The sequence below is a fragment of the Triticum aestivum genome, chromosome 5B (assembly GCF_018294505.1).
Source record: "Triticum aestivum cultivar Chinese Spring chromosome 5B, IWGSC CS RefSeq v2.1, whole genome shotgun sequence".
Taxonomy (NCBI): Eukaryota; Viridiplantae; Streptophyta; class Magnoliopsida; order Poales; family Poaceae; genus Triticum; species Triticum aestivum.
Genome location: NC_057807.1, coordinates 517718743 through 517732486, shown reverse-complemented (window position 1 = coordinate 517732486; position 13744 = coordinate 517718743).

The following is a 13744-nucleotide window of genomic DNA, read 5'->3' as shown; positions in this document are numbered from 1 at the left end:
TTGCTTGGGGGGCAAGCCCCCCTCCCTGGCCGCCGCCCCCCCTCTAGATCTCATCTAGAGGGGGCCGGCCCCCTTCCCCCTTCCACTATAAATAGAGGGGCGAGGGGAGGGCTGAACACCTAATCCAAGGCGCAGCCCCTCCCCTCCCCAACACCTCTCCTCCTCTGTTAAGCGCTTGGCGAAGCCCTGTCGGAGTACTGCCTCTCCACCAACACCACGCCGTCGTGCTGCTGCTGGAGCCTTCTTCCTAAACCTCTCCTTCCCCCTTGCTGGATCAAGGAGGAGACATCGTCCGTTCTGTACGTGTGTTGAACGCGGAGGTGCTGTCCGTTCAGCACTTGGTCATCGGTGATTTGAATCACGGCGAGTACGACTCCATCATCCCCGTTCCCTTGAACGCTTCCGCACGCGATCTACAAAGTGGTATGTAGATGCAATCTCTCTCCCATGACTCGTTGCTTAGATGAACTCAAAGATGGATCTTGGTGAAACCGTAGGAAAAATTTTAATTTTCCGCAACGTTCCCCAACACCGCCAACTCTCCTTGTGCGTCCAAGGCCCCAACAAATCAACCCGCGATTTCCTCACGCGTTGGGCCGAGCTGCGCAACTCTTGCGAGGGCTTGCACGAGGTGCAGGCCATCGAATACTTCATTGCCGGGTGCTGAGAAGGCACCCTCCTCAAGCACCCACTTCTGTACGATGAGCCAGCGACCCTCGATGAACTGCTGATCATTGCAGACAAGTACGCCACGGCTGACTCCTCCATGAAGGCGGAGATCCAAGTCGACGCATCCGGCAAAGTGGCTCCTCAAGCTCCTTGGACTCCAGCTGGCGACACCAATTGGCTTCAGCAGCAGAATGACAACAAGCGCAAGGCCATGCAGTCGGCTCCCACCAGCCGGTAGGTGGCGACAGTCGAAGACCAACAGCTAGAGGGCAGCCTCTACCCAAGCGTTAGAAGGGTGGCAAGCCCAACTGGCTGCCCGCCTTCTCGTATGAGCAGACTCTTGATGCACCCTGCAAGTTCCACATCAGCACGAAGCCATCCAACCACACCACTCGGAAGTGCCATTCGCTCACCAGAATTGCCAAGGGTGATGGACTCCTGCCTCCTCCACCTGCCGGCCCGCCGCCTCCTCAACCCCAGCAGCCCGCGGTTCGGCCAGTTGGCGCCATACAAGATGAGTGTCCTGAGGAGCATGGAGCTTATGTCGTGTTCACCAACATGGCCGATGATAAGCGCAGCAAATGGCAACAGCAGCAATAAGTACATGCAGTGGCATCAGAGACCCCAGAGTTCATGCATTGGTCTGGGAAGCCGTTGGAGCAGAGCTGACCACCCAGAGGTGATGCCCTCTCCTGGTTCTTATGCCTTGGTCTTAGACGCCACCTTCGCAACAGATAGGCGGGCTGCTCGTTTCTCCCGAGTCCTGATAGATGGCGGCAGCAGCATCAACATCCTATACCATGACACTATGGAGAAGTTGGGAATCAAGCAGAAGCAGCTTCATCCCAATCGGACTGTATTCCCTGGCATAGTTCCTAGCCTTTCCTACTTACCAATCGGCAAGACCCATATTGACGTTCTCTTTGGAGACAAAGATCACTTCCGCCGAGAGCCAGTCTGGTTTGAAGTGGTGGACCTTGAGAGCCCCTATCATGCGCTACTTGGCCGGCCTTCTCTGGCCAAGTTCATGGCGGTCTCCCACTATGCTTACCTCAAGATGAAGATGCCAAGTACCAAGGGAATCCTAACCGTAGTCGGAGACTACAAGAAGTCGTCCACCCGTGCGGCAGACAGCAGCCGGCTAGCCGAGTTCCTCGTGATTGCAGCAGAAAAGCGGCTCCTTGACCGGGTTGTGGCGATGGTAGGCAAGCAGCCGAAAATGTCACCAAACCCCAAGGAGTCAGAAGCTGAGGGCTCGTTCAAACCGGAGAAGGAAACAAAGAAGATACCCTTGGACCCGGAGCACCCGAAGAGGCACGCTGTCATAGGTGCAAACCTTGACAGCAAATAGGAAAGCGAGCTTGTCAATTTCCTCCATGAGAATCGGGACATCTTTGCATGGTCTCCCAAAGAAATGTCGGGTGTTCCGACGGATTTCGCTGAGCACAAGCTACATGTCCGACCTGAAGCCAAGCTGGTCAGGCAGCCCTTGCGCCGCCTGTCAGAAGAGAAGAGAAGAGTTGTTGGAGAAGAGATAGCCCGACTTCTAGCTATCAGCTTCATCATGGAAGTGTTCCTCCCAGAATGGTTAGCCAACCTAGTCCTCGTGCTAAAGAAGAATACACAGTGGCGCATGTGTATTGATTATACCAGCCTCAACAAAGCTTGCCCCAAAGATCCCTTTGCTTTACCAAGAATTGACCAAGTGATAAACTCCATAGCCGGATGCGAGCTATTGAGTTTTCTGGATGCATACTCAGGGTATCATCAGATCAAGCTAAACCCAGCCGACAGGCTGAAGACCGCCTTCATCACACCATTCGGAGCCTTCTGCTACCTGACCATGACGTTCGTCTTGAGAAATGCCGGCGCCACGTTTCAGTGTTGCATGCAGAAATGTCTCCTCAAGCAACTCGGCAGAAACGCCCATGTCTACGTGGACGATGTAGTGGTGAAGACGGAGAAGCGTGGCATGCTGCTAGAAGACCTCAAGGAAACCTTTGAAAACTTTTGCCGATTTCAAATCATGCTCAACCCGGAGAAATGCGTATTTGGAGTACCAACCGACCAGCTTCTTGGCTCTTTGGTCTCAGAGTGCGGCATAGAGTGCAATCCTATGAAGATCAAGGCCATCGAGAAGATGGAGGTGCCCACCCAACTGTTGGACATGCAAAAGTTCACCGGCTACTTGGCATCAATCAGTCGTTTCATCAGTCGGCTAGGTGACAAGGCTTTTCCCCTGTACCAGCTCATGAAGAAGACCACTTTTTCGAGTGGAACGACAAGGTGGACGAGGCTTTTCTCCAGCTCAAGAAGATGTTGACCACTCCGCCTGTCCTGGCGGCTCCGACTGCAGAGGAGCCCATGCTTCTCTACATCGCTGCTACCAGTCGGGTGGTCAGCATAGTCATAGTTGTGGAGCGCAAGGAGGAAATCGGAGCATTACCAGTCCATAGGCCGGTGTATTACCTGAGTGAAGTGTTGTCCGCCTCCATGCAGGACTACCCCCACTATTAGAAGATGTGCTACGACGTGCATTTTGCCGCCAAGAAGCTGAAGCCATACTTTCAAGAGCACCCAATCACCGTTGTCTGCACTGCTCCGCTGACTGAGATCATTGGAAGCCAAGATGCCTCGGGTTGAGTGGCCAAATGGGCTATAGATTTTGCCCCCTACACCATCCACTACCATCCCCGCACCATCATCAAGTCACAAGCGCTGGCTGACTTGCTCATCGACTGGGCCGAGACCCAGTACCTACCGCCAGCGCCAGACTCCACCCATTGGCAGATGCATTTCGATGGTTCCAAGATGTGCACCGGTTTGGGAGCCGGCATCTTCCTCACCTCTCCCAAGGTCGACAAGCTCAGATATGTGCTGCAAATTCAGTTTGCCGCCTCCAACAATGTAGCTAAATACGAAGCACTTATACACGGGCTCCGGCTTACCAAGGAACTCGGCATTCGCCGGATCCTGTGCTATGGTGATTCCGACTTGGTGGTCCAGCAGTCATCGGGCGACTGGGACGCCAAGGATTCAAATATGGCAAGCTACCACTTCCTTGTACAACAACTCAGTGGATACTTCGAAGGGCGCGAGTTCCTCCATGTGCCAAGAAACGACAATGAGCAAGCAGATGCCTTGGCACGGATCGGCTCCACCCGGCAAGCAATACCAGCCGGCGTCGCCCTGCAATGCCTCCTCAAACCGTCTGTCAAGTCGTTGCCAGAATCAGACTCCATCTTCATGCCGGCTCCTCCTGAAGCAGTCGGATCCGACTTGAGGACCCCAACAGCCGGTGCGGGGACTTCGGCAGGCGGCTCGGGGACTGCAGCAGTCGCACCCGGCCCGAGGACTTTAGAACCCGGCCCGGGGACTGCAGCAGTCGGCCCGGGGACTCCTCCGAATCAGCAAGCGGCAGCCAAGTCCAACCCGCCGCCTCCTGGCCCAACCACCCTCGTGCAAGTGGTAATTCTTGCAGTCGAAGAAATAGCAGCACCTTCATCGGCTCAGCCCGTCCTCAACTTTTTGGTGAACAAAGAGATGCCGACTAGTGAAATCTCGGCCTGACAAGTGCAACATCGGGCAGCAGGATACACCATTGTCAACAGAGAACTGGTAAGGCATAGTGTCACTAGTGTGTGCCAGCGCTGCGTAGAGCCAGACCAAGGCCAAGCAATACTCAAAGATATCCACCAAGTCGAATGTGGTCACCACAAGGCTTCAAGATCACTTGTTGCCAAAGCTTTCCGCCAAGGTTTTTTCTGGCCGACTGCTCTAGAAGATGGCAAAGACTTGGTCCAGAAATGTAAAGGGTGCCAGAAGTTCCGTTCCAAGCCACATCTACTGGCTTCTGCACTCAAGACCATTCCCATTGCATGGCCCTTTGCTGTTTGGGGGCTAGACATGGTGGGACCATTCAAGACAGCCCACAGCGGCATGACTCATCTGCTTGTCGTCATGGACACATTCACCAAGTCGATAGAAGCAAAACCAATCAAGAAGCTGAATGGGCCGACTGCTGTGACTTTCATCGTGGAGATCACCATTCGGTATGGCATACCGCATAGCATCATCACCGACAACGACACAAACTTTGACAAAGGTGCTTTGGCTCGTTTCTGCGCGAGCGGGGCATCTGACTGAACTTAGCGTTCGTTGCCCATCCGCAGTCAAACGGCCAAGTGGAGCAAGCAAACGGCCTCATTCTATCCGGCATCAAGCCCCGACTGGTCGAGCCTCTAAAGTGTTTGGTCGGCTGCTGGCTCGGTGAGCTGCCGGCCGTCCTATGGAGCCTGCGCACAACTCCGAACAAGTCAACCGGCTTCACGCCTTTCTTCCTCGTCTACGATGCTGAAGCCGTCATCCCGACGGACATAGAATTTGACTCTCCTCAAGTCACCATGTACACCGAAGAGGAGGCAAAAGAAGCATGAGAAGACGATGTTGATCTGCTAGAAGAGGGCTGGCTGTTGGCGCTCAGCCGGTCCACCATCTACCAGCAGAGTCTACGCCGATACAACAATCGGAAGGTCAAGCCAAGATCCTTCCAAGAGGGAGACCTTGTGCTCCGGCTGATACAGCGAACAACCGGCCAGCTCAAGCTCTCGGCTCCTTGGGAAGGTCCTTTCATCATCAGCGAAGTGTTGGGCAACGATTCCTACTACCTGATCGACGCTCAGAAGCCCAGAGCATGCAAGAGGGACAACTCCAGGAAGGTGACAGAGAGGCAGTGGAATGCAAACCTCCTCCAAAGATTTTACAGTTAAATGCAGTATGTAACATGCTACCTTTTGTATTAAGTACGAAGACTCCAGGTCCCCTGAGAAGAGCTCGGGGACTACCCTCTTTTATCTATATGATAAGTATTATGCCTATGAATGTGTTATTTCATTATTTCTGCCTGGCACTGGGTTCGACTAGTCGGCTCGGGGGCTTGCCGCCTTCTACTATGTGGCCATTCCTGCAGTTGGACAAGTATTGTATTGGCACCTAATCCTTCCCCTGCCAGAAGGCGCAGCTCGCAGACCGACTGTCCGGTGGGCAGGGGTTGCAGAAACGGTGTCCACACAAAAAATGGATAAGGAATCAAAGCGTGCACGTAGTCTAGGCTGGCATCCCACCTCATCGACCGGCTGCTGAGCAGCTGGCCGACCGGCTTCTACTTACCTTGCTAACGCTCCAGGCGGCTAAGTACTTGCCCTCCCAAAAGTAGCTAAGAACTTGACTCGGCCGCAGTCCGCAGAGCGGTTGTTTGGCTGGCAAGAGGGTAGCAAAGGGAGGGCGGCAAAGGAAAAAAGCCAAGGAGCAGAAAGCAAGAAAAGTCAGAACTCGGCAAAAAACACAACTTTTGTTGAAGAATATTTACATAAAAAAGGCCCATTGGCCAGCATTCAACAAAGTTTGAAATACACCCTGCAGGTGGAATTGTGCAAATTTAACAAAGTTTGTCAAGACAGATAAGCAGGAAAAATAAAAGTCGAAGGCCTAGGGAGCAACAGAGGGGTCCGGCTGGACGGCGGAGTCGGTGGTGCCGGTCGGTGGAGTGGATGGCTGGTCCATCCTCGCTTGGTCGCCTCCAGCAGCAGTCACCTCGCTTGAGCATGGCTCGTTGCTCGAGGCATGGTCAAGCTGAGGCTGGTCGTCCACTCTGACCTCTGGCGCATCATCTCTGCTTTCCTCGTCCTTCTCGTCCTCTCCCTCGTCGCTGGAGTCGATCACCTCGGCCGAGTCCTCGCCATCCTTCGGGTTCATCCCGAACCACTCCGGTGGCGCCTCGGCACCATTATCAACCAGCTCTGGGATGAAGATGCTGGTGTTGGTGTAGTCGGCGATGGCCGCCGCCCGTTTGACAAGATCACCCTCCACCACCACCAGCTCTTCTTGAGCCTCTTGCCGAAACGTGGTCAACTGGGCTAGATCTAGCCCAGGTTACCACGCCTTGACAAACTCCAAAGACCGGCACGCTCCAGCCCGGGCCGACGAACTCTTCCAAGCCTCCGAGACGGCCGGCCGCCACATCCAAACAGTCGGCAGTCCGGCTAGGAGTGCGTGGAGCCGTCATGTTTGGCCATAGGGCGGAGATCGCCTGGGCCCCGACAAGCTGAAGAGGACGCAACATCCGATGAGCCGACCGAAGGCGGGCCTGAATGTTGAGAAGCTGCTCGCTAAGGGTTCGGGGGGCATCAGCAATGATCAGCGTACCTTCCGCCCTCCGTTCCTCGTGATAAGCCTCAATGGCCTGGTTGGCGGCACTAGAGTAGCCAGGGAAGAAGTCTGTTCGGGCAGAGAGCAAAGAAGCCAGAAGTCAGAAGCTAGGAGGTATCCTGATCATAGGCCAGCAGCTCAAAGAAAGAAGAAAGAAGAAGCTTACCATCAACTATGTCTTAAATACTGCTGAAGCCGGCAGTTAGCAGCGCCTCTTTGTCGGCCCAGGCAGAGCATTCGGTCTCGAATGCGGCGAGGAGATTAGACTCTTTCACCTCTGCCTCCTTCTGAGCCGTCTGGAGAAGCTGTGCCTGCTCCGCCAATTGCATGGCCAGCCGGTCACGCTCCTCGGCCAGCTTGCTGCACTCTGCCTCCTTGGCACATAGCGCAGTGTTGGCTTCGCCCAGCTGCTGCTACAGGATGACGTTGGCCTCTGCAAAAGTAGAATAAGAAAAAGATGTCAACAATCAACAAGGAAGAAGTGCAATCACCTGGGAGATCCGGCCCGACTGCTCAGCAGTCGGCCCGAATTTTGGGGACTACAGCCCGCGGGTGCGCTATCGCGCCCCCGCAGAGAAACGAGTTACCAAATATCAGCAAAAAAGAAATGTAGTTTCCGGAGAGATCTGGCCCGGCTGCTCAGCTGTCGGCCCGAATCTCGGGGACTACAGCTCGCGGGTGCGCCAGCATGCCCCCGCGGAGAAAGAAAACAAAGACTTACTCCGGCTTTCTAACAAGTCGGCGGTCCGCTTGTCCAGCTCTCGGACGCTGGAGTTGAAGGTGGCCGCACGAAGGCTATGATAATCCTGCAACAGGGATATCAAATGAAGTTAGCACTCGGAGCTTGCAAATTAAAGTTTCAAGCCGCCTACTCAGCAGCCGGCCCGAAACTCAGGGAGTACACCCAGAGCGTGCGCTGGCGCGCCTCCACCGAGAAATACAAGGACCAAAGACGAAGAAGCAAGAAACACACCCGAATGGCCGTTCGTGAATCCAGGAACGCTTCATTGCACCGCTTGAGAGCGTCAGCCTCGGCTCGGAATTTGGCCTGGACGTCAAGGATCGCCTGGTTCAAGGTTCCCATCCCACCTCCATGCACCCAGCCGGAGGGCGCGTCGCTGGTCGCTTCGGTGTCTGGGATCGACGAGCTCACGGCGCCGGTTTCCAGCCGTCATGGCGCTGAGACCGCCTTCGCGAGGCAATGGCGCGCGGGTGTGCGAGCCTTAGGAGTTGGGCCCGTCACCATCTCGTTCCCGGCTGGTGGCGTCGGCGGGGCAGCCGGCTGCTTATCTCGCGCCCCTCCAGATGGAGGTGGCAGAGGCACGACCATGTCCAGCATGACGACATCGCCGCCTTCCCTCTCCATGGTCGGGTGCTCGTCACCGGCTCCCCTAGTCGGCACCGCGAACTCAGGCGGAGGCGGCGCAAAGTTCAAGGGAATAACGAATAGCGGCTCCTGGCGGCGCGCAGCTTCTTCAAGCTGTCTTTTCACTGTGGTATCAGCCTCAGCCTCCGCCAGCTTTTTCAGCATGGTGGCCTCCGCCTTGTCTGCCTCTACCTTCTCTAGGCAGGCGGCTTCCTACTCCCCGCGCGCCTCCTGCATGTTTTTCTCCTGCACCACCTAGAGGTCGGCGGCCGGATCGATTCGTCGGGTGGTGGTGGAGGTCTTCGTCAACCTAATGACAGAGGCGGCGGTCAACTTCTCGAGGGAGAGCGGGGCCCTAAGTCAAGAAAAATAAAGCAAGGAAGTTTAGACAGAATCAACAAGAAAGGAAGCGCACAAGAAAAGATACTTATGCCGACACCATGGGAGGCACCTTAGGGAGATTCTAAAACTTGGCCACCTTCGATGCGGCCTCCTTCCGCCTGGTCGCGGCGGCCGGGTTCTTGGCCTTCTTCTGCGCGCTACCAAACAAGATGGTGCCCTGCTTTCGCTTACGCGTGCCGCCTCGGGCGTTCGGCTCGGTGGAGGGGCATGCGCCTGCTTTGCCGATGCCACGCGCGGGATGCGGCTCATCTTCCTCATCGTCATGGTCGGGCCAAGTCTCGATGCCGCCCCCTTCTTCGGAGCTGCCTGCTCCATTGCCAACGCCTACAGCGTCGTCCTCCAAGGGGTCCGCCCCCATGTCGGGGTCATCGACGTCGCTTACCTCCCGGTCCGGCTGGTATTTTCACCCGGCCCCATGACAGCGGCCATCGCCGGGGACATGTAGATCTACCTCCCAAGATCGACTGCTCAAGACCAAGATCAAGACCAAGGAAAGTTGTAGAAAGAAAGAGCTGAAGAACTTATAGCAGGCGGCGGGTTGTCGTGGGAGTATGGCCGCTTGCCAAACCGCCAAGACCCCTCCGACAGCTTGAGGTCGGCGATCTCATTCACCATGCAGGCCACCTCGGCAGTCGGCATGTCCCTTGTGCACATCCGGCACGGGTCGTGGTGCCCTCTCATCCGACAGATCAGATGAGGCCGACCCTGGAGCGGGAGAACCCGACGCTCGACAAAGGCGACCAGCAAGTCGGACACCACGAGGCCCTCCACCTTCGACAACACTTGGAGCCGGTTGATGGCAGCGGTGGTGTTGGCCGACACGGGCTTCGGCTTGTAGCCCCAGTTGGCCTGAGGTTCAGCCGGGGGGGGGGGGCTTCGTAGGGCGGCAAGTTGATGAAGTCGATTGCCGGGTTGATGTTCTCCATGTAGAAATATGATTTCTGCCATAGTTTCACTGACTATGATAGTTTGATGACGGGTAAGGCATTCTTCACTGACGGCCGGCGCACCGCGACGAAGGCACCGCACTGGGCCGCCTTCTCCTTAGCAGAGGTGCCCAGCTCGGTGTAGAAGAAAGCTCTCCACAGCTCGATGGTGGGGAGGATGCCGAGGTAGCCCTCGCAGGCCGTGACGAAGGCGGACAGCAGCATCACAGTCTTGGGCGTCAGGGGATGCCGCTGGAGATGGTAGAACTCCATGAACGAGCAGAAGAATCCGCTCGCCGGTAGGCCAAAGCCGCAGAGGAAGTGTGAGTGGAAGACGAACCGCTCGTTTCCTTGCGGCGCCGGCGAGATTTCCTTCTCCAGCGGCATGCGCACCTTGACGAAGCCCGTGCCAGGCAATCAACATGTGGCCCGGAGGGAGGTGAGGTGGTAGTCGATCACCACCGAGCCGTCCCAGTCCCCTCCCTTCTCGCGCGCCATGGATTCCAAGCGGGATCAAGCGAGAAGCTTGGTGCGAAGGAGCCTGACGGCAGCGAGCCGCGATGGCGCCTCGATGGAGCGCAGAGATGCGGCGGCGGAAGGGAACGAAAAAAGTGAAAATGGCGATGGGAGGGGAGGGCGCGCGTGCTTCGCCGCTCCCCTCCTCCCCCCTACTTATAGCCCTTGGGCTACGAAGCTGAGGGGCGGGTGTGGGGTCAAGGGATTAACTACGCCCATGACCCCACGACCTCGCGTTTATTTCGCAAAGTTACGGTGCAGTAACTCCCATGGAATCGCAACTGCTCACCTCGGCCACAGTGGATCCGCTCGCGCGCCGAGGCCTGGTGGTGGCGGACCAGGCCCACTGTCCCGTCCCGCCAAGAGAGTGGGTTGGCATGCTGGCCGGGCTAGCGAGCGCCGCGTGGCGTACTTGCAGTGGGAAGCAGGCCTAGAGGCTTAGCAAGCACGCTACCAGGTTCCTGCCTTGGCATTTTGAAATTGTCAAACAAGCCCGCCTGGTCTTGTCGGCTCTCGGCAGCCGGCACGCCTGGAGGCGGACCAAGCATTTAGCAAGAACACGGCAGAGAAGGAAACTACTGAGGCTTTTCGACTTATTAGCCGAGATGCCTCACCAGCTTCGGGGACTACTGTCGGAGTAATGGGCCATGGGTAGCCTAACCCCAGTCCCTGAACCTTTCAAGACATTGGGCCGGCTGCGCCCCACTAGCCTCCAGAATGAAGCGCCGCCTTCTGGTGGCCGGCTGGCTCGAACAGCTGGCTGCCAGAAGACGGCCAAGTACCAGAAGACGGCACCAAGATGGGCCGAATCCTAGCAGGCGGCCTCCAGAGAGGCCGACTCCTAGCAGGCGGCCCACGACGCCCTCAGAGTCTGCGCCCCCCATTAAGAAGACAATACAGGGTGAGGCTACAATGTAGCCCATCACCCCCGAATCCCGGACTTGGCATGGCCACGGTGCCCCGTACAGGCGGAGATCTCCGCACGACGCGGCACTGTTGCCACTCCACCGTTGATGTCACCCCTGTCAGGCGGGGCCTGCTCCCACGATGGCCTGTCGGTACGACTTCCAGCTGGCGGGCCCGGCTAGGTAGCGAGGGCCCGGAAGGCGACCTAGCCTGACCAGTCAGAGCCAAGGTGATTCGGCTCCTGGTGGGCAGCCAGATCCTCCCTCGAGGCTCGTGCGCCATTAACCATACGAGACACAGTGAGGCTAGAGTGATCTCCCACCAGGCGGCGGGACTGTAGCCATGCCCCTCCCCAACCAAGCATGTATCTCATTAGCATTGCGGCTACAGTGATCAGCCACCAACCAGACCCGCCAGTGGAGGAGGCGGACTATCGGCTCTGTACCAGACCAGTCAGCGGGGCGCACTAGGCGGCGGGCCCCAATAGCCGGTGGATAAGCCGGCGACTGGAGACACTGACGGCCGGGCCCTACACCCATCCAGATTACCATTGTACCCCTAGGGGACAAGCCTATATAAACCCCCCAAGGCACCCATGCAAAGGGTTCCCAACCAGTTAGAACTAGACTCATACCTAGAGGGAGTAGGGAGCAAGCCTAGCCTTCTTCTACCTCTAGCATACAGCTCGAGGAGCACATTTCTACTCACTAGTGCTTAAGTGATCATGCGGAGACCCTGCGGAGCAGAACTAGGGGTGTTATCTCCCAGGAGAGGCCCAAACCTGGGTAAAGTGCGCCGGCGTTCGTCTCTACGCCTCATCCTACTTCCAGGTACCAGCGATGTTGTACTTGCTCCCACCATGATAAGCCATCATTTGGCATATGTCCCACCCAACCCCCCACAAGCTCGGATGTATGCATCAGCCGAGCTGAAGGCATTTAATGCCTCTTTTGTAAAGCCGGGGTTGCAAAGACGGCCCTCCGGCACCGATGGTTCATGATGCTCTCCACTTCCGAGTTTGTGACGGACACATCATCTGAATCCTGAGCCAAAGGACAATCCGGCGGCACTCTATCAACGCTTGTCCTTACGACAGGGTCTGGAACCCGGCTGTTAGGAGTGTGACTGGTAGGACTCCCGGACATAGTCCGGCGAACGATCTTCCTGATAAAACACGAACGGATAATGTCACGGTTGAATGTGACTGCCAAAGGGCATATTTACAAAGCCATACCTCTTTGATGACGGCTCCGATGTCTCTTCGCTTGCCTTCCTCTTCCAAAGCTTGCCCGGTGCGGGCGCTACTCTCTTTGGAGTCGCCTCTGGTGCAGGATGGCGCGCCGAGCGCTTCCCCTTTGGAGCACAAGATAGTGCGATGGGTGAGCCGTAATGCGAAAGCTTTTTCGGAGGAGATGTCTCCTGATTACTTACGTGCGAGGCAGGAAGAAGATCAGGATAGTCGACAGTGATGGCCACTTCTGTGCCGTCATAGCTCGCTTGGTAGAACACCCCATCCTCGAGCTCCACGAATATATCTGGATCCTCTTCGAATCCAGGGTCAGGGTCCCAGTTGTGGTCCTCTGGCTGTGGGGTGGGGCTGTGGATCCCCTTGGTGATCTTCCACCATTCCTGTTACAAATGGACGGATCAATGTCCATGGAAAGTGACTCAGGGAGTAGATTGAGTAGAGTAGTGGGATTGCAACTCACCCAGCTAGGATGATTGTACATGGAAAATCTGTCTCGGCACTTAATACGAATGAATTCCTCTTTCTCCCCTTTATATAGTTCGGCCAGTATTTTGGCCAAAGCGGTTGGGGAGTCCAGACCCTTCCGACCGCAGCAGGAGGCATCATCTTCCCCAATATAGTGCCACATGGGAAGCCTTCTGCATTGGAGTGGCTGAACCCCTCGTACTATGGAAGTTGCCATTACCTCAAATATTGATAATCCGAACTGGGCGAGCGTCTCTATCTTGCTCATCAATTGACGGACTTCCGCGCTATCTTCCTCCTCGAGGCTCCGAGGGCGCAGGCTATGGCGTTTCTTCAACGGAACGCTTGAAAATTCGAGAAGACCCATTCGGACAGGGTCGGGAACGGCGATGTCCTTGATATAGAACCATTCGGAAGGCCACTCTTCGGATGCCTTCTTCAGTGTGCCGGATAGCTATTCGGTCCTAGTGATGCACCATACCTCGGCTCCGCCCACTTCAAATATTGATACCTGTTGGCTACGAGGGACGAGGCAGAATAGATTCCTCCATAATTCAATATGGTCCTCACAACCCAGGAATAGCTCACAAAGGGCAACGTAACCCGCGATGTGCAGGATGGAGGCAGGAGTAAAATTGTGCAGTTGGAGGCCATAATACTCCAGAAGCCCTCGGAGGAACAGGTGGATTGGAAATCCAATGCCTCTCAACAAGTAGGGAACGAAGCACACTCATTGCCCACTGGATGGATTGGGCAAATTCTCCTCTTGAGCCCCGCCGTCGAAGGAAGTCAATCCTGCTCGAATGGGGACTAGATCCATGGGGGGAAGAAATCCCTGTGTCTGCAGCTTCACTAGCCGACTGTGGGATACAGAACATTTCTCCCAATCACCTTTTTCGGGGCCGTGGGGGCGGGAGGAAGAGTTGGGAGCGCTAGCCATGTTGGAGTGGATCTCCTAGCAAGCTTTGAGGATTCCTTGCTTGGTGTGGAATGGATCTGAAAATCCTAATCTCTTCAAATAGACGCCTTTCTTACATG